The 17,861-nt window shown below is 45.6% G+C and overlaps 1 non-coding gene across 1 annotated transcript; it reads left to right on the top strand.

Moving 5' to 3' along the window:
- The first annotated feature begins 17,345 nt into the window (after positions 1 to 17,345).
- Positions 17,346 to 17,418, top strand: TRNAK-CUU (transfer RNA lysine (anticodon CUU)). Its single transcript has one exon. It is a non-coding gene; the product is annotated as a tRNA-Lys (tRNA).
- The last annotated feature ends 443 nt before the right edge of the window (positions 17,419 to 17,861 follow it).

The raw sequence follows: 17,861 nt of genomic DNA, 5'->3' as shown, positions 1-17,861 counted from the left end.
CAAAACGACATAATAACCCATATCTATTCATAATGAGTAAGTTTGGATTCCAAAGATGTAAGCAGATCAGACATCCATAAACGCAAGAAGTGCAGGAAAACGACAGGGCAGGAGGTGCAGGTGAAAATTAAAATAAAAACGGTTGTTAGGGCAAGACACAACAGACCCAACTCATTTGTATACGATAAGAGAAAGAGAGAAATAACCTTAATTGAAGTAGGGAGAACACACCAAGACGCATCGCAACCTGTCAGGTGGAGAGAAAAAGGAGGGTGAGCATCTGAGTGTAGTGATAAATAATTCCCATTTTATGGCATACGACAGGTGAGTGGTGTGACCACGCAGAAAACACATCTTCCTTAGAATCTCACTCCTCAACAGAGGAGTAAGATTTTTAAAAAAACTTAAAAAAAAAAAAGCCTTTTACTACCACATCCCTCATTAAAGATTAGCAGATGGATCACAAGAGGAAGATTTCCATTCAATACTATCAGGAAACCATGTGGTGCAGCCATGGGGACAGTTTCTGAGTAAGACTGAAAACCAACAGGTGACCCCCAAATAAATCATCTCAATGTGTAATTTTCACAACATAGATTCAAAGCAACCGTCCCTAAAGAAACCCAGATTTCTTGCATCTTTAATTTATTAATATTTGGCTCTAAACCTGTAAAAAAAAAAAAGAGCTACATATCTCTTCTATTCAATATTTACAGTTGGTTTCACTGTCTTTGCTGTAATTGCATCCATGCCCTGGAAAATTTTCCTCTCAATATGTAATTGGTGATAGTCTAATACATTGACTAGACAGACTGCAGAAAGAGAAAATTATTCAATAATTGGGTGACTGTCCTTATTCCATTTATGCTTCCCTGTCAATAACAACCTTCTCCTACGTCACTGAGTTTTTCACATGATGTCTCATGAAAACCTTTCAGTATTGTGATGCACTAAAGCCTGACCTATTTATATTTGTCTTGAGTTTTCATCGGGTGGACATTTGAAAGTTGTGAAGGATGTAGGGCAATTATCAACAGGGTGAGACTGTTCTGTGCGTTGTGAGATGTCCAGGATCCCTGGACCTTGCCCCTAAATGTCACAAGGGCCCCCCAATTGTTAGTGGCAGCCCCAAATGACCCCATGAATTTGTAAAATGCCCCCTAGAGAACTACTGGCTTAAATCTGCTTCCTCTCAATCCTGTCCTCTTCATCCCAAACTCATTTGTTGGTATTTGGGTTCAAGTACAGGGTTTGACATTCACCCTTATTATATTTCATCTTCTTATATTCAGCCCGTTGGTCCTGCTTATCAAGGTCTTTGGACACGCTGGTTCTGATACTCTGTCCTATTGCCCTTCCCAGCCACACTGTAAAGGGCCACCTTTCCATCTTAAAATGATGGATAGATAGTTGAACGGGATGGGGTTGGGACAGAGCCCTGTGACAATCTACTCTAATCCTCTCCTCGGGCCAGCGGTGAGCTGATATTTGACATCTTCTGGCCGCTGGTTATTTGTGGTCTCACAGGATGCAACCCACATTGCATCAGTTTCTTCTTAGAATGTTTAAATTTTACAACTTCGTAGGAGTGGAAAGAGCACAACTCAGAACAGAGAATTGACTTGCCCAAGGTCACTTGGCGAATGAGGGTCAGAGCCGGGGTACAGCTGGCTGCCCCAGGGCTGACCCACTCCAGGCTCCAGAAGATCTACATTCCTCTAATGGCTACTAAGCAGCCCAGAGTGGACTGTGCACTGCTCTGATCTGGCCTAAAAAGGGGTGGAATCCAGGGGCCTCTCCCAGCCAAGAGCACCGTGTCCACAAGTGTATTTTGGCATCTCTGGAGAATGGGCAGGGAGCCAGTGTTCCAGGGAGAGTGTGGGGTGAGCACTCAGATTACAGACACCAGCAGCCGCCTGCTCAGGCATCCGGGACAGAGTGGTGGACAGAGTCCCAGGACACGTGAGCCAAGCAGAGGCTCCGTCCTCCAGTCCTTTATTTCCCTATCTGTAAAGTGAGAGCAATACCTCCTCCCTTGCTTACCTCCCAGGGGTATTAGAAAGAGCCAACAAGGAGGACCAGACTGTTTAGGGCTTCTAGAACATTCCAAAGACATTGTCTTTTACTCTGGGTTTGATGGGAGCCATTGAAGGGATTTGAGCAGAGGAGACAAGTGATCTGACTTAGGTTTTAGCAGGTGCTCTGGATTCTGCAGGGGTGAAAGTTTGAAGTCGATAGATACGTGAGGGGGCTGCCACAACATCTGCGTGAGAAGTGATGGTGGTAGTCCGGGAGGTGGTGATATATCTGGATATATCTTGGATATATTCGGATATATCTTTTTTTTTTTTTTTTTTTTTTTTTTTTTGGCCACACCACGCGGCTTACAGGATCTTATTTCCCTGACCCGGGATTGAACCTGTGACCCCTGCAATGGAAGCGTGGTGTCCTAACCACTGGACCGCCAGGGAAGTCCCTATCTGGATATAACTTGAAGTAGTGCCAGTAGGATTTGCTAACAGATTGTGAGAGACAGGCATCAAAGATGATTCCAAGGGGGACTTCCCTGGCGGTCCAGTGGTTAAGATGCTTCCACTGCAGGGGGCACGGGTTTGATCGCTGGTTGGAGGGAGCTAAACTTCTACATCCGCGTAGTGCAGCCAAAAAAAAAAAAGAAAAGAAAAGATGATTCCAAGGGTTCTGACCTAAGGAAGGAGGAAGTTTTCACTGTCTGCGATGGGACGGCTGTGGGAGGAGCTGGCCAGAAGTTTGATTTGGGACGTGGGAAGTTTGAGTGGCTTCGAGTGGGAATATCAAGTTGATCACCATTGTATAAGTAAGCCCTGATGCTTCTCCCAGAGAGGCACTTGACTCTGACAGTGTGCCCTTGATTTTGTGATGGTAGCTTGGTCAAAAATTGGTGTCTGTATGTGGAGCGTTCACCCCTCCACCCCTGCTTGTTTGCTCTCTTTGCTTGGCGTCTGGATACACTTGCCTTAATTCCCACCAGTCTCTTCCCGTGCCGCAGGTCCAGCCCCGCTAGATGGTAGCTGCTTTCTCCCTGAGATGCCCCAAGCAGACCTGGAAACCCCAACGTGAGTTCTGAATACTCTAGTGTGGCCTATATTTAACATCAGATTGTCCCAAACATACCCTCCCTGGTGTGTGAAAATCCACTCAGTTGTTTTCGTGTGATATGGCAACAGACAATTTATTTAAGTGGGCTGTAGTGCATGCAGAAGGGCTCTGGAACCCATTCCTGCTGGTGAAAGGTGAGGAATTATTAGTGAGCTGCTGAGTCTCTGAGCCTGTTTCCTCATCTGTAAAATGGCCATAATGTCCTTTCCTGGGTGGAAGGGAAGAAATAATCACAGTGAGGTTCAGAACCGTGTCTTCCTGTCACTAGCTCAGAGTTAGACAGCCTCCTGAGCTAGGATTCTGGGATTCAGCCCCAACCGTCAATTGCACTGGAAGCAACCCCTCAAGACCATGTGGTTCTAGCTCCCAGCCTCTAAGAAATCTAGGACCTACAAATGGGCAGTGGCTTTCTTATGTCACTCAGCAGCACAGGCCTGAACTGGAGCTGGGACCCCGGCTCTCCTGACCCCAGTCCAGGGCATTGCCCTTACCCCAGCCTACCCCGCACCCCCACCACTCCATATGCACACACGCTCAGGGTCTCTTAACCTAAAGTAAAGCAGTCCATCCTCCCAGTCAAAGAAAGATGGGCTCCACCTGCCACACGTTCTACCTTGCCCTGGAGCCTCCCTCTCTTCTCCCTCCCTCCCTTGACGCTCTCCCTGTCTGTCCTGCTGCCCATCTGTTTGGCATTGCTCAGGTCTCCAGGAACTAGACTTTCAGGGAAGGGTCTGAACTTCGGGTCTCCCACAGGTCGCTGAATCTAAGTACAAACTTATTATGGTGTGTGCCAAGCGAATATAATATCGCTTATCCAATCTTCTTAGCAACACCAAGAGATGGAAACTATTCTTAGTCCCATTTTACAGATGAGTAAACTGAGGCCTAGCAAAGTCAGAAGGCAGAGCTGGGATTTTATTTTATTTTATTTTTATTTTTTATTTTTCTGCGGTACACGGACCTCTCACTGTTGTGGCCTCTCCCGTTGCGGAGCACAGACTCCGGACGTGCAGGCTCAGTGGCCATGGCTCACGGGCCCAGCCGCTCCGCGGCATGTGGGATCTTCCCAGACCGGGACACGAACCCGCGTCCCCTGCATCGGCAGGAGGACTCTCAACCACTGTGCTACCAGGGAAGCCCAGAGCTGGGATTTTAAAAAGCAACCATCAGGCCCTTAACCACTATGCTATGCTTGTTCAGAAATCTCACCATGGTCGAGCCCTATGGTCACTGCTACAGGCAGCCCCCTTGGCCCTCACTGTTGCTGGCCTCTGATGTGGGAGAGCCAGGCCCCTGAAGGTGGCTTCCAGGGGAGATATGCCCAGGCTGAAAAGCAGGAAATGCTGACGTGGGGCCAGGCCAGCGTTGCCCCCTAGTACCTCCCGCCCAGCTGAGGCCTGGCTGTGCCAGGGGCTGGGCTGAGCCCTGAGGCTAAGGACAGACCGCCCCCAGGGAACGCCAGGCCCTGAAAAACAAGCCTCCTCCCTCTGCCGGCTCAGCCTGCTGAGCCCTGCTGGGGGCCTGGTGGCAAAGCTGCCCTCCCCTGGGCGGAGGCTGCGCTTGGCGGGACTTTCAGCCCCAAGAGTTTGAGGCTCCCAGCCCCGCCCTGAGCTCCGGCTTCCTCTTCTGAAAACAGACTCCTGTTCTCTCCCTGAGCACATGTTTTGGCCCTTCATTTTCCCCAGGGCCAAGAGACAGGGAGAGGAGCCCCAGAACGCCCACAAGGACTTCTACAACTGGGGAGATCGAGGCAGTGAGTGTGGAAGTGACTTCCCCAAGGTCAGTTAGCTAGCAAAGGAGCCAGACATCTGTCTGTCTGACCCTCCAGTCCAGCTCTCCACACACCGCAGGGCCTCCCAGAGGAGGTGGGAAGAGGCTGGGCGGGTACAGTGTGTGTGGGAACCCCCAAAGGGGAAGGTGTTAGTAGCTACTTGCCAGATGCTCCCGTGATGCCAGGGCCCACGATTTCCTGGAAATGAGAGAGTTAAGACAGGGCCGCTCGGGACTGAAACCGTTTCCTTAGAAAAGGAAAAACCAAAAGTTAAATGAAATGAAATCCAAAACCATACAAACCCACAATGAGCTGTTAGACCCACCCCCAGCCCTGACATTTGAGCTACAAACTTAGATGATAAATCTGGGGGTGGCTTGATGTCTTCATTCATTCATTCATTCACCAAACATTTGTTTGACTACCTACTGTATTCCAGGCCCTGTGCTGGGCGTTTGGGATTCAGTAATGAGCAAACCAGTCCCAATTCTCCTGGAGGCAGACAAGTCAAGAGGCATTTACAAAAAGGCACATATGTGGCCAGTTCTGTATTGGGTCAGGACAGGAGATGTGGGTGCCCAGAGAAGACGTTAAACCCCACCTGGGGAACCGCATGGTCAGGGAAGGCTTCCTGCAGGAGGTGACATCGGAGCTGGGCTTTAAAGGATGTGTAGGAGTTCACTGGACAGGCAAATGATAACTGTAGGTGCAAAGACCTGGAGGAGCAGGAGAGTGCAGCTTTTTAAAGAACAGGTAGGAGGCCAGGCATCCTGAAGTGAGGCTTGGGGAACCCATGCAGATCCCTGATGCTTAGGTCTCTGAGTACTTCAAGACCTGCTCTGACCTAGACAAGGGGCAGGAGGATGTTGTGGGTGTGCTGGAGACTGGGCCAACGACACTCAGCAGAGACAGGAAGCTGCAGGCCAGGCAGTTTCTTTGGAAATTTATAGAACACACCCCTGAGCTCCTGACACATGCACAGCTCAGGGCCAGGGTGGCTGCTTTTCTGAACTTGTATATCCCATTTGAGGCTTCCACAGGTGGTGGGATCCAGGATGTTTAGAGTTAGAACTTGCTGGTGACAGAGATGAACACTTACTGTCACTGAGACCCAAGACGGACTTGGCCTGGATCAGGCATCCCACAAACACCATTTCTAATTCTTGCTGCTGCGTATTACAGAGGAGGCTGGGGAGGCGGATGAAGGTGCCCAGGGCTGCACAGTTGGTCAGAAGCAGAGTCGGGGCTGGACCCAGGAGTGTCTGACTCGAGCTTCTGCCAGGTGTGAACAGGGTCCTGAGGGAGATGAAGCAGAGCCCGGGACAGGATTGTGTGCTGGTGGTTTATTAGGGAGTGTCTCCAGGAAACACCAGAGGCTGAGTGGGGAAGTGGGACAGGGCAAGGCAGGAGGTCAAGTAAATGTGCGTCAGCCAGGTAAGTGCCCTGCCGGGCGGATGGGGCGAAGAGCCGGAGTCTTTATTACCCTGCACGCAGGAGGCACACCCCAGGAGTGCGCAGGGGGCCTCAGTTCCCAGGTACCCCCAGTTCCCCCCGCCCCAACCCCGGCATAGGCGATGGGACTTCTGGCAGCCCGAGGCAGCCCAGGACACAGATCCAGGAGCAGGCTGTGGAAATGAGCGCACACCAGAAGTTGGCGTGCAGGAAACAGGAAAGAGATCCAAGGATGTGGGCAGAGCACAGCCCGAGAGCTTCTGAGGGAGCAGAGCCACGGTCCCAGTCCCTGGGACAGCCCCTGTGGCCGCCTTGTCATCTATAATATGCTCCTGCACTAAGTGTCTGCACGTGTTGTGTGTGTTCAACCAATGGGCATCGAGTCCCTGTAACATACCCACCGTGTGCTAGGCTCTGAAAACGGAGGTGACTGGAATAGCACGTCATGGTTCCTGCCTGGTGGAGGTTAGAGCCTGGCTGGGGACACAGACACCAGACTGTCGCTGCAAATAGATGTGGGCTCTGAAGGGAGAGTGTGTGACTCTCTGAGAACAGAGGAACTTGACCTAAACTGAGGGTATCAGTGAGGGTTTTCTGGAGGAAGTGACACTGAGGAGGATCTGGAGGAGAAAGGGGCACAACACAGGCGGTGGGAACCGTGCCTGGCACTTCCCAGATCAGGGCCTTTCCACGCAGGAGCTCCTGCGGGAGATGGGCCCTGCTCAGGACACTTGGACAAGCCAATTCCCTAGGCTATGCCTCAGTTTCCTCATCTGTACAATGGTGCAGAGGAGGCTTGGATATCCAGCTCTGATCCTTGACTCAAAACATCCACTGCGAAGTGGGAACAGCAGTCTTCTCAGGACTCTCAGTGACCTCTCTCCCTGTGACCCTCAGCCTTCCTCCCTGTGCCCGCTATGGTTAGACCGTGAGCTCTGGACTTATCAGTCTGACCGCTGAGTTCTGCCACATATGACGCCTGGAGTTGTGAAACAACTGCCCAGTTCTCTGGAAGGCTGCCAGTTCAGACTCACTCTGCCCAGACCCCAGACAGCTGTTCTTACTTCCCAGGAAATGTCAGCCCCCAGGGGAGGCTGACCTGGGTCATTGCTTTAAGGGACCTTCCAGAAACAGCTCCATTTCTGGAGCAAGCCTGGCCTCAGTGTTAGCAAACCTGGGTCCTGGACTCAGAGCCGACAACGGCCTGGAAGCCTGTGACTGTACAGTCATCACATCTTATCCTTTTAGGGCTTTTAAACCCTCAGTGTATGTTTCTTAATTTGACAAATATTTACTGCGTACCTACTATGTGCCAGGCACTGTCCTAGGCACTTGGAGAGACAGCAGTAAACAAAAACCAAGCAGAAAAACAAAAACAAAACCCTTGCCCTGGGACTTCCCTGGCGGTCCAGTGGTTAAGATTCCATGCTTCCACAGCAGGGGGCATGGGTTCGATCTCTGGTCGGGGAACTAGGATCCCACATGCCTTGCTGCAGGGCCAAAACAAACAAATAAAACCCTTGCCCTTGTGAAGCTCACATTCTGTTAAAGGAGTTGACAAAAAATGGACCACAATGTTGAGTGGCGACAAGTGCTTTGCAGAAAAATGCAAAAAGGATAGAAGCTACTAAATAAGACAAGGAGGTCAAGGAAGTATTACCTGAAGCGGCAAGATGTGAATAAAGTGAGAGAGAGAGCTGTGTGGCTATCTGGAGAAAGGATATCTCCTCCAAGCAGAGGAGAAGGCAAGTGCAAAGGTCCTGAGGCTGGAATGTACTTAGTGTATGAGGAAGGGCAAGAGGCAGTGTGGCTGGAGTCCAGTGATGGAGACAGAGAATGTTAAAACATCAGGGTTGCATCTGGGAGTTCACTTTGTCTGTCTGTGTGTGTGTGTGTGTGTGTGTGTGTGTGTGTGTGTGTGAGAGAGAGAGAGAGAGACAGAGACAGAGACAGAGACAGAGACAGAGATGCAGTCAGAGAAAGAGAAACCTAGAGACTCACAGTCTCCTGTCTTTCTTTCACCTCCCTCTTCATCTTGGCATCTCAAGATTAAGAGGGGGGAAAAGACAGATGATTAAATGATTTAAATGTGCAAGTAAAATAACACCTCAGTGAGCACATTATGCAAATCTATGCAATTAACATCACAAATGAGGTGAAGCCACGGGGGCCAAGGAACTAATTTCTCTGGGAGCTCCAACTCCATTCTTGCCCCTCCTTGCAAGCCAGAAACTTCTCAGGGTGGAAGGGAAGAGGATGGGCAGCCGCTCACAGGACTGAGGGCCTGCCGTGCGCCGTGTGCTGGCCTTGTAGGCAAAGGGTCTTTACCCTCCTTTTTCCTCCATCCTCCCTGCACCTGTCAGGAGCAGGGACAGTTATTGCTCTATGTTGTAAAAGAAAAAAGTGAGGTCTGCAGAGAAGGAGGAGATTAGAACCCAGGTCTGCTGGGGTTAAACTTAGAGCTTTTGGCTGAAAATTTTCCGTTTCATCCCTTGGGGAGGTTTGAGCTTCTGGGAGGGACTGCAGTTTCCTCAGGCCTTTAAGGAAGGCAAACGTTCAGTGAAGGACCAGTTAGTAAATATTTCAGATTTTTTGGTATTTTTTTTGAATTTTTGAATCTTATTTTATTTATTTTTTTGTACAGCAGGTTCTTATTTGTCATCCATTTTATACACATCAGTGTATACATGTCAATCCCAATCTCCCAATTCATCACACCACCACCACGACCCCCCGCCACTTTCCCCCCTTGGTGACTATACGTTTGTTCTCTACATCTGTGTCTCAATTTCTGCCCTGCAAATCGGTTCATCTGTACCATTTTTCTAGGTTCCACATATATGTGTTAATATGCGATATTTCTTTTTCACTTTCTGACTTACTTCACTCTGTATGAGAGTCAATAGCTTCATCCATGTCTCTACAAATGACCCAATTTCGTTCCTTTTTATGGCTGAGTAATATTCCATTGTAATATATGTACCATATCTTCTTTATCCATTCGCCTGTCAATGGGCATCTAGGTTGCTTCCATGACCTGGCTATTGTAAATAGTGCTGCAATGAACATTGGGGTGCATGTGTCTTTTTGAATTATGGTTTCCTCTGGGTATATGCCCAGTAGTGGGATTGCTGGGTTATATGGTAATTCTGTTTCTAGTTTTTTAAGGAACCTCCATACTGTTCTCCATAGTGGCTGTATCAATTTACATTCCCACCAACAGTGCAAGAGGGTTCCCTTTTCTCCACACCCTCTCCAGAATTTGTTGTTTGTAGACTTTCTGATGATGGCCATTCTAACTGGTGTGAGGTGATACTTCATTGTAGTTTTGATTTGCATTTCTCTAATAATTAGTGATGTTGAGCAGCTTTTCATGTGTTTCTTGGCCATCTGTATGTCTTCTTTGGAGAAATGTCTATTTAGGTCTTCTGCCCATTTTTGGATTGGGTTGTTTGTTTTTTTAATATTGAGCTGCATGAGCTGTTTATATATTTTGGAGATTAATCCTTTGTCCTTTGATTCGTTTGCAAATATTTTTTCCCATTCTGAGGGCTATCTTTTTGTCTTGTTTGTAGTTACCTTTGCTTTGCAAAAGCTTTTAAGTTTCATTAGGTCCCATTTGTTCATTTTTATGTTTATTTCCATTACTCTAGGAGGTGGATCAAAAAAGATCTTGCTGTGATTTATGTCAAAGAGTGTTCTTCCTATGTTTTCCTCTAAGAGTTTTATAGTTCTGGTCTTACATTTAGGTCTCGAATCCATTTTGAATTTATTTTTGTGTATGGTGTTAGGGAGTGCTCTAATTTCATTCTTTTACATGTAGCTGTCCAGTTTCCCCAGCATCACTTATTGAAGAGACTGTCTTTTCTCCATTGTATATCCTTGCCTCCTTTGTCATAGATTAGTTGACCTAAGGTGCGTGGGTTTATCTCTGGGCTTTCTATCCTGTTCCATTGATCTATATTTCTGTTTTTGTGCCAGTACCATACTGTCTTGATTACTGTAGCTTTGTAGTATAGTCTGAAGTCAGGGAGTCTGATTCCTCCAGCTCCGTTTTTTCCCTCAAGACTGCTTTGCTGTTCGGGGTCTTTTGTGTCTCCATACAAATGTTAAGATTTTTTGTTCTAGTTCTGTGAAAAATGCCATTGGTAGTTTGATAGGGATTGCATTGAATGTGTAGATTGCTTTGGGTAGTATAGTCGTTTTCACATTATTGATTCTTCCAATCCAAGAACACGGTATATCTCTCCACCTGTTGGTATCATCTTTAATTTCTTTCGTCAGTGTATTATAGTTTTCTGCATACAGGTCTTTTGTCTCCCTAGGCAGGTTTATTCCTAGGTATTTTATTCTTTTGGTTGCAATGGTAAATGGGAGTGTTTCCTTAATTCCTCTTTCAGATTTTTCATCATTAGTGTATAGGAATGCAAGAGATTTCTATGCATTAATTTTGTATCCTGCAACTTTACCAAATTCATTGATTAGCTCTAGTCGTTTTCTGGTGGCATCTTTAGGATTCTCTATGTATAGTATCATGTCATCTGCAAAGAGTGACAGTTTTATTTCTTTTCCAATTTGTATTCCTTTTATTTCTTTTTCTTCTCTGATTGCCATGGCTAGGACTTCCAAAACTATGTTGAATAAGAGTGGCGAGAGTGGACATCTTGTCCTGTTCCTGATCTTAGAGGAAATGCTTTCAGTTTTTCACCACTGAGAATGATGTCTGCTGTGGATTTGTCGTTTATGGCCTTTATTATGTTGAGGTAGGTTCCCTCTATGCCCACTTTCTGGAGAGTTTTTATCATAAATGGGTGTTGAATTATGTCAAAAGCATTTTCTGCATCTATTGAGGTGATCATATGGTTTTTATTCTTCAGTTTGTTAATATGGTGTATCACATTGATTGATTTGTATATATTGAAGAATGCTGGTATCCTTGGGATAAGTCCCACTTGATCATAGTGTATGATCCTTTTAATGTGTTGTTGGATTCTGTTTGTTAGTATTTTGTTGAGGATTTTTGCATCTCTATTCATCAGTGATATTGGTCTGTAATTTTGTTTTTTTGTAGTATCTTTGTCTGGTTTTGGTATCAGGGTGATGGTGGCCTCATAGAATGAGTTTGGCAGTGTTCCTTCCTCTGCAATTTTTTGGAAGAGTTTGAGAAGTATGGGTGTTAGCTCTTCTCTAAATGTTTGATAGAATTTACCTGTGAAGCCATCTGGTCCTAGACTTTTGTTTGTTGGAAGATTTTTAATCAGAGTTTCAATTTCATTACTTGTGATTGGTCTGGTCATATTTTCTATTTCTTCCTGGTTCAGTCTTGGAAGGTTATACCTTTCTAAGAATGTGTCCATTTCTTCCAGGTTGTCCATTTTATTGGCATGGAGTTGCTTGTAGTAGTCTCTTAGGATGCTTTGTATTTCTGCAGTGTCTGTTGTAACTTCTCCTTTTTTGTTTCTAATTTTCTTGATTTGGGTCCTCTCCCTCTTTTTCTTGATGAGTCTGCCTAATGGTTTATCAATTTTGTTTATCTTCTCAAAGAACCAGCTTTTAGTTTTATTGATCTTTGTTATTGTTTTCTTTGTTTCTATTGCATTTATTTCTGCTCTGATCTTTATGATTTCTTTCCTTCTGCTAACTTTGGGTTTTGTTTATTCTTCTTTCTCTAGTTCCTTTAGGTGTAAAGTTAGATTGTTCGAGATTTTTCTTGTTTCTTGAGTTAGGCTTGAATTGCTAAAGACTTCCCTATTACAGCTGCTTTTGCTGCATTCCATAGGTTTTGGATCATCGTGTTTTCATTGTAATTTGTCTCTAGGTATGTTTTGATTTCCTCTTTGATTTCTTTAGTCATCTCTTGGTTATTTAGTAACGTATTGTTTAACCTCCATGTGTTTGTGGTTTTTACATTTTTTTCCCTGTAATTGATTTCTAATCTCATACTGTTGTGGTCAGAATAGATGCTTGATATGATTTCAATTTTCTTAAATTTACTGAGGCTTGATTTGTGACCCAAGATGTGATCTATCCTGGAGAATGTTCCGAGCGCACTTGAGAAGAAAGTGTAATCTGCTGTTTTCGGGTGGAATGTTCTATAAATATCAATTAAGTCTATCTGGCCTATTGTGTCATTTAAAGCTTGTGTTTCCTTATTACTTTTCTGTTTGGATGATCTGTCCATTGGTATAAGTGAGGTGTTAAAGTCCCCCACTATTATTGTGCTACTATTTCCTCTTTTATCGCTGTTAGCTGTTGCCTTATGTATTGAGGTGCTCCTATGTTGGGTGCATATATATTTATAATTGTTATATATTCTTCTTGGATTGATCCCTTGATCATTATGTAGTGTCCTCCCTTGTCTCTTGTAACATTCTTTATTTTTAAGTCTATTTTATCTGAGAGTATTTTATTGCTACTCCAGCTTTCTTTTGATTTCCATTTGCATGGAATATCTTTTTCCATCTCTTTATTTTCAGTCTGAATGTGTCCCTAGGTCTGAAGTGGGTGTCTTGTAGCCAGCATATATATGGGTCTTGTTTTTGTATCCATTCAGTGAGCCTGTGTCTTTTGGTTGGAGCATTTAATCCATTCACGTTTAAGGTAATTATCGATATATATGTTCTTATTACCATTTTCTTAATTGTTTTGGGTTTGTTTTTGTAGGTCCTTTTCTTCTCTTGCGTCTCCCACTTAGAGAAGTTCCTTTAGCATTTGTTGTAGAGCTGGTTTGGTGGTGCTGAATTCTCTTAGCTTTTGCTTCTCTGTAAAGCTTTTGATTTCTCTGTCGAATCTGAATGAGATCCTTGCCGGGTAGAGTACTCTTGGCTGTAGGTTCTTCCCTTTCATCACTTTAAGTATATTATGCCACTCCCTTCTGGCTCGTAGAGTTTCTTCTGAGGAATCAGCTGTTAATGTTATGGGAGTTCCCTTGAATGTTATTTGTTGTTTTTCCCTTGCTGCTTTCAATAATTTTTCTTTGTCTTTAATTTTTGCTAATTTGATTGCTATGTGTCTCAGTGTGTTTCTCCTTCGGTTTATCCTGTATGGACTCTCTGCACTTCCTGGACTTGGGTGGCTATCTTCTTTCCCCTGTTAGGGAAGTTTTTGACTATAATCTCTTCAATTATTTTCTCTGGTCCTTTCTCTCTCTCTCCTCCTTCTGGGACCCCTATAATGCAAATGTTGTTGCATTTAATGCTGTCCCAGAGGTCTCTTAGGCTGTCTTCATTTTTTTCATTATTTTTTCTTTATTCTGTTCCACGGCAGTGAATTCCACCATTCTGTCTTCCAGGTCACTTATCTGTTTTTCTGCCTCAGTTATTCTGCTATTGATTCCTTCTAGTGTATTTTTCATTTCAGTTATTGTATTGTTCATCTCTGTTTGTTCTTTAATTCTTCTAGGTCTTTGTTAAACATTTCTTGCATCTTCTTGATCTTTGTCTCCATTGCTTTTCCGAGGTCCTGGATAAATTTCACTATCATTATTCTGAATTCTTTTTCTGGAAGGTTGCCTATCTCCACTTCATTTAGTTGTTTTTGTGGGGTTTTATCTTGTTCCTTCATCTGGTACATAGCCCTCTGCCTTTTCATCTTGTCTATCTTTCTATGAATGTGGTTTTTGTTCCACAGGCTGCAGGATGGTAGTTCTTCTTGCTTCTGCTGTCTGCCCTCTGGTGAATGAGGCTATCTATGTGCCTTGTGCAAGTTTCCTGACGGGAGGGACTGGTGGTGGGTTCAGCTGGCTGTTGCTTTGGTGGGCAGAGCTCAGTCAATATTTCAGGTTTTGTGGCCCATATTTGATTGTGCCCTTGCAGTGTTAAAGCAGCCACAGGAGATATGTAAATAAATGGACATGGCTGTGGTACAATAAAACTTTATTTATAAAAACAGGCAGTGGACCAACCCCATGGCTGTCATTTGCAATTGCTCTAAGAGACCTTGTTTAATCAGAGCTTCCCCGCAGCAGGGCAGCTAGCCACTGAAGTCTGTGGTACCCTGGGCAAGTCCCTGGTCCCCCTGCACCTGTTTCTTCACCTGAATAAGAGGGGATGTTCTGGGTGAGGTTCAGTAAGGAGAGGGAGATGAGACCCACACGGTGGGGGAGGTCTCAGGACTTTGGGTGGGCACCCTCTAGCAAGGCCACTGCTCTCGTACACTCTCAGCATTACAAACCACCCAAAACTTCATGGTCTAATTCAAGCATTTTACGATGCTCCCTCGTTCTGTGGGCCAGGAATTTGGACTTGGCACAATTAGGGACAGTTTGTCTCCATCCATGTTATCAGCTGGGAATACTCGAAGGCTGATTCAGTGGCTGGAGGCTGGAATCACATGGAAGCATCCTCACTTGCACGTCTGGAGGTTGATGCTGGCTGTCAGCTAGAGGCTCAGCGGGGTTGTCGCCAAAGCACCTACATAGGGCCCCTCCCGGTGGTCCCTTCTATGTGGACAGTTGTGGACTGCGTTACAGTATGGTGGCTGAGTTCCAAGACGTTAGCAAGACAGTTATAAGGAAAGGATGGGGTTAAACCAGACTACATGGTATTTTGCGGAAGTAGAATACCAGGCAATAAGAGAAAGTGTAACATGCGCTGAAACAGCTTAAATTAAGAATCAGAGTGTGAATTTCAGAACCCCTCTGTGTTCTCTTTACTGATGATTGGGAGAAAGGTGAACTGTAGCCTCCCATAGGTCTTCACGTGGAAACAAAGAATAGGTCTCAGTAATTAATGATTTTAAAAAGAACAAAGAATGCAGGAACAAATGACAGTGATCGGGTAAAAGAAGTAACTATAGCAAAGGTAATAAGTCAATCGTGAAGACTCCCAGTTCTGTTTCAAAGGTAGAGATCAGCTTGAAGCACATTTTTGAGTTGTTTTGCAGGATCCAACCCCCTGGAGCACTCAACCACCAGACTAACTGGAGCCTAAGGAATGAAGATACTGACCTTTGCTGACCCTCGTGATTTCACTCAACTAAGTGCCTTGATTTTGTCAACCTAGAGTGAACCTTGCATCACTGGTGGTGCAGTGGTTAAGAATCCGCCTGCCAATGCAGGGGATGTGGGTTCGAGCCCTGGTCCGGGAAGATCCCACATGCCGTGGAGCAACTAAGTCCGCAAGCCACAACTACTGAGTCTGCACTCTAGAGCCCGCGAGCCACAACTACTGAAGCCCACGTGCCACAACTACTGAAGCCTGCTTGCCTGGAGCCCGTGCTCCACAACAAGAGAAGCCACCGCAATGAGAAGCCCGTGCACCACAACGAAGAGTAGCTCCCGCTCGCTGCAACTAGAGAAAGCCCGCGCGCAGCAACGAAGACCCAACGCAGCCAAAAGTAAATAAATTTTTTTTTTAATTTCCATATTTTTTTTAAAAAAAAAGAAAGAAAAGAAAAGCATATGAGATGGTAGAGGCTCTCGCAGCCGCCTTTGGGAAATGCAACCCGCCCCATACACGTGGTGTGAGGGCCCTCTAGTGGGGTCTGGGCCCAACATCTCCTGGTTCAAGGCAGCATCGGCGCGGTCACTGGGAACCCATATGGCTCAGACCCCTCCCTCAGACATCATGCCTATTCTGGTCAAACCCAGCTCATGCTCAGTCTTATATCTTCTTCCAGAGCTAATCCTGGGTCTCTTCCTCAGCGGGAACATATTAACAGCCAGAGCTGCTAAGCCTTTTTCTTACAAACAACGAAGGAAACAAGAGCAACCACCTCCACGCACACAACAGCCCTGGTGATCCCAGCTTTGCAGGATGGTTGGCCAAGCAGGTAGGGAAATGTTGAGACAAAACCAGCTGGGAAATGCTTCCTTGAGCCACAGGATGTGGTTATGTGTTGAGGGCTGGAGGGTGGAGCTGGGATCCTGGGCTGGACCCACAGAGCAGAGACCCTTGGAGAGCAGATGGTAGAAATAGGGCCCCTTTAAGAGGCCAAGGGCACCCCTGGGTTACATGGTCATGAACAGATTTCAGAGGAAGAATCATTGAGATCAGGGTTGCTGAGATTCAGGGGCAAGATGTGAGAACCAGGCCAGCCTCCAAGTAGATTAGCAACAGCTCCCTGATCCAGATGATTCCAGACTTCCACCTCCTCCACCATCTGATACTCTCCCCAGTAACCAGAGGAGAATCTGGGGCCCAGAGAATGGGAGGGACTTGCCTGGGGTCTCACGGTAAACCAGTGGCCAAGCTGGGACTTGAACCTGGGGCCCCATCTCCTTCCACTGAGGTGGTCCAGCAGAGGTCTCTCAGGGTTCAGAGTCCCTTGCAAATGGATCATCAATAACGATGCCACTTCCCATTTATAGCCCTCCGATGCTGAGCAACACATGCATCTCTGGAATACTACTCAACCATAAATAAAATGAAATTTTGCCATTTGCAACAACGTGGACGGACTTGGAGGGTATTATGCAAGTGAAATAAGTCAGACAGAGGACAAATACTGTATGATATTATTGAAGTGGAATCTAAAAGATGTACGAACTAGTGATATAACAAAAAAGAAACAGGCTCACAGATGTAGAGAACAAGCAGTTACCAGTGGGAAGAGGGAAGGGATGAGGGGCAAGATAGGCATAGAGGATTAAGAGGTACAAACTACTATGTATAAATAAATAAGCTACAAGGATATATTGTACAGCACAGGGTATATAACCAATATTTTATACTAACTATAAATGGAGTACAATCTTTAAAAATTGTGAACAGCTATGTTATACACCTGAAACATATAATATTGTAAATCAATGATACCTCAATAAAAATTTTTAAAAAAGAAAGAAAAAGTCATACCTCCTGTTTCTAAAGAATTAATTAATTTAAGGGGTATTAAATTAATTAATACCCCTTTTCTCGGTATAAACACCCAAAAAGAAAGTTCACTTAAGTTCTGCTCTCTATCTTCACAACAACTTCTATGCTCTTTTTTTGAGACATCAAGTATCAAATTCTTTTCCCTCAAAAGTTCCTTTTGGGGGACTTCCCTGGTAATCCAGTGGGTAAGACTCTGTGCTCTTAATGCAGAGGGCCCAGGTTCGATCCCTGGTCAGGAAACTAGATCCCACATGCGGCAACTAAGAGTCCGCGTGCCACAACTAAGACCTGGCGCAGGCTAAATTAATAAATAAATAAAATTTATTTATTAAATAAATAAACAAATAAATAAATTTATTTTTAAAAAACTTCCTTTTGGGATCCTTGAGCTCACATTTCATCTTCTATTGTTTCATCCCAGTTTCAAGGAACACAAGGCCCTAGGGCTTGCTGAAGCATGAAAAGAGACAGGGAGCAGAGGTGGTGAGTGCTGGAAGCAGTACTGAGCAGGGCAGCCAGGCCTCAGGGTTGGGGCTTAGGGATGGGGGCTAGACCGGGAGCCAGGGCCTTTGCTACCTCTCGGTCTCTTGAGGCTGGCTCTGGGTGCATCAGCTTTGGTCCTCCACCCCCAGGACTACTTTTCTGCTTTCTATGTACACAGCTGGACACAGTGGCCCTCTGAA

Source organism: Delphinus delphis, chromosome 15 (genome assembly GCF_949987515.2).
Source record: "Delphinus delphis chromosome 15, mDelDel1.2, whole genome shotgun sequence".
Lineage (NCBI taxonomy): Eukaryota > Metazoa > Chordata > Mammalia > Artiodactyla > Delphinidae > Delphinus > Delphinus delphis.
This window is presented reverse-complemented; position numbering and strand designations above follow the sequence as displayed.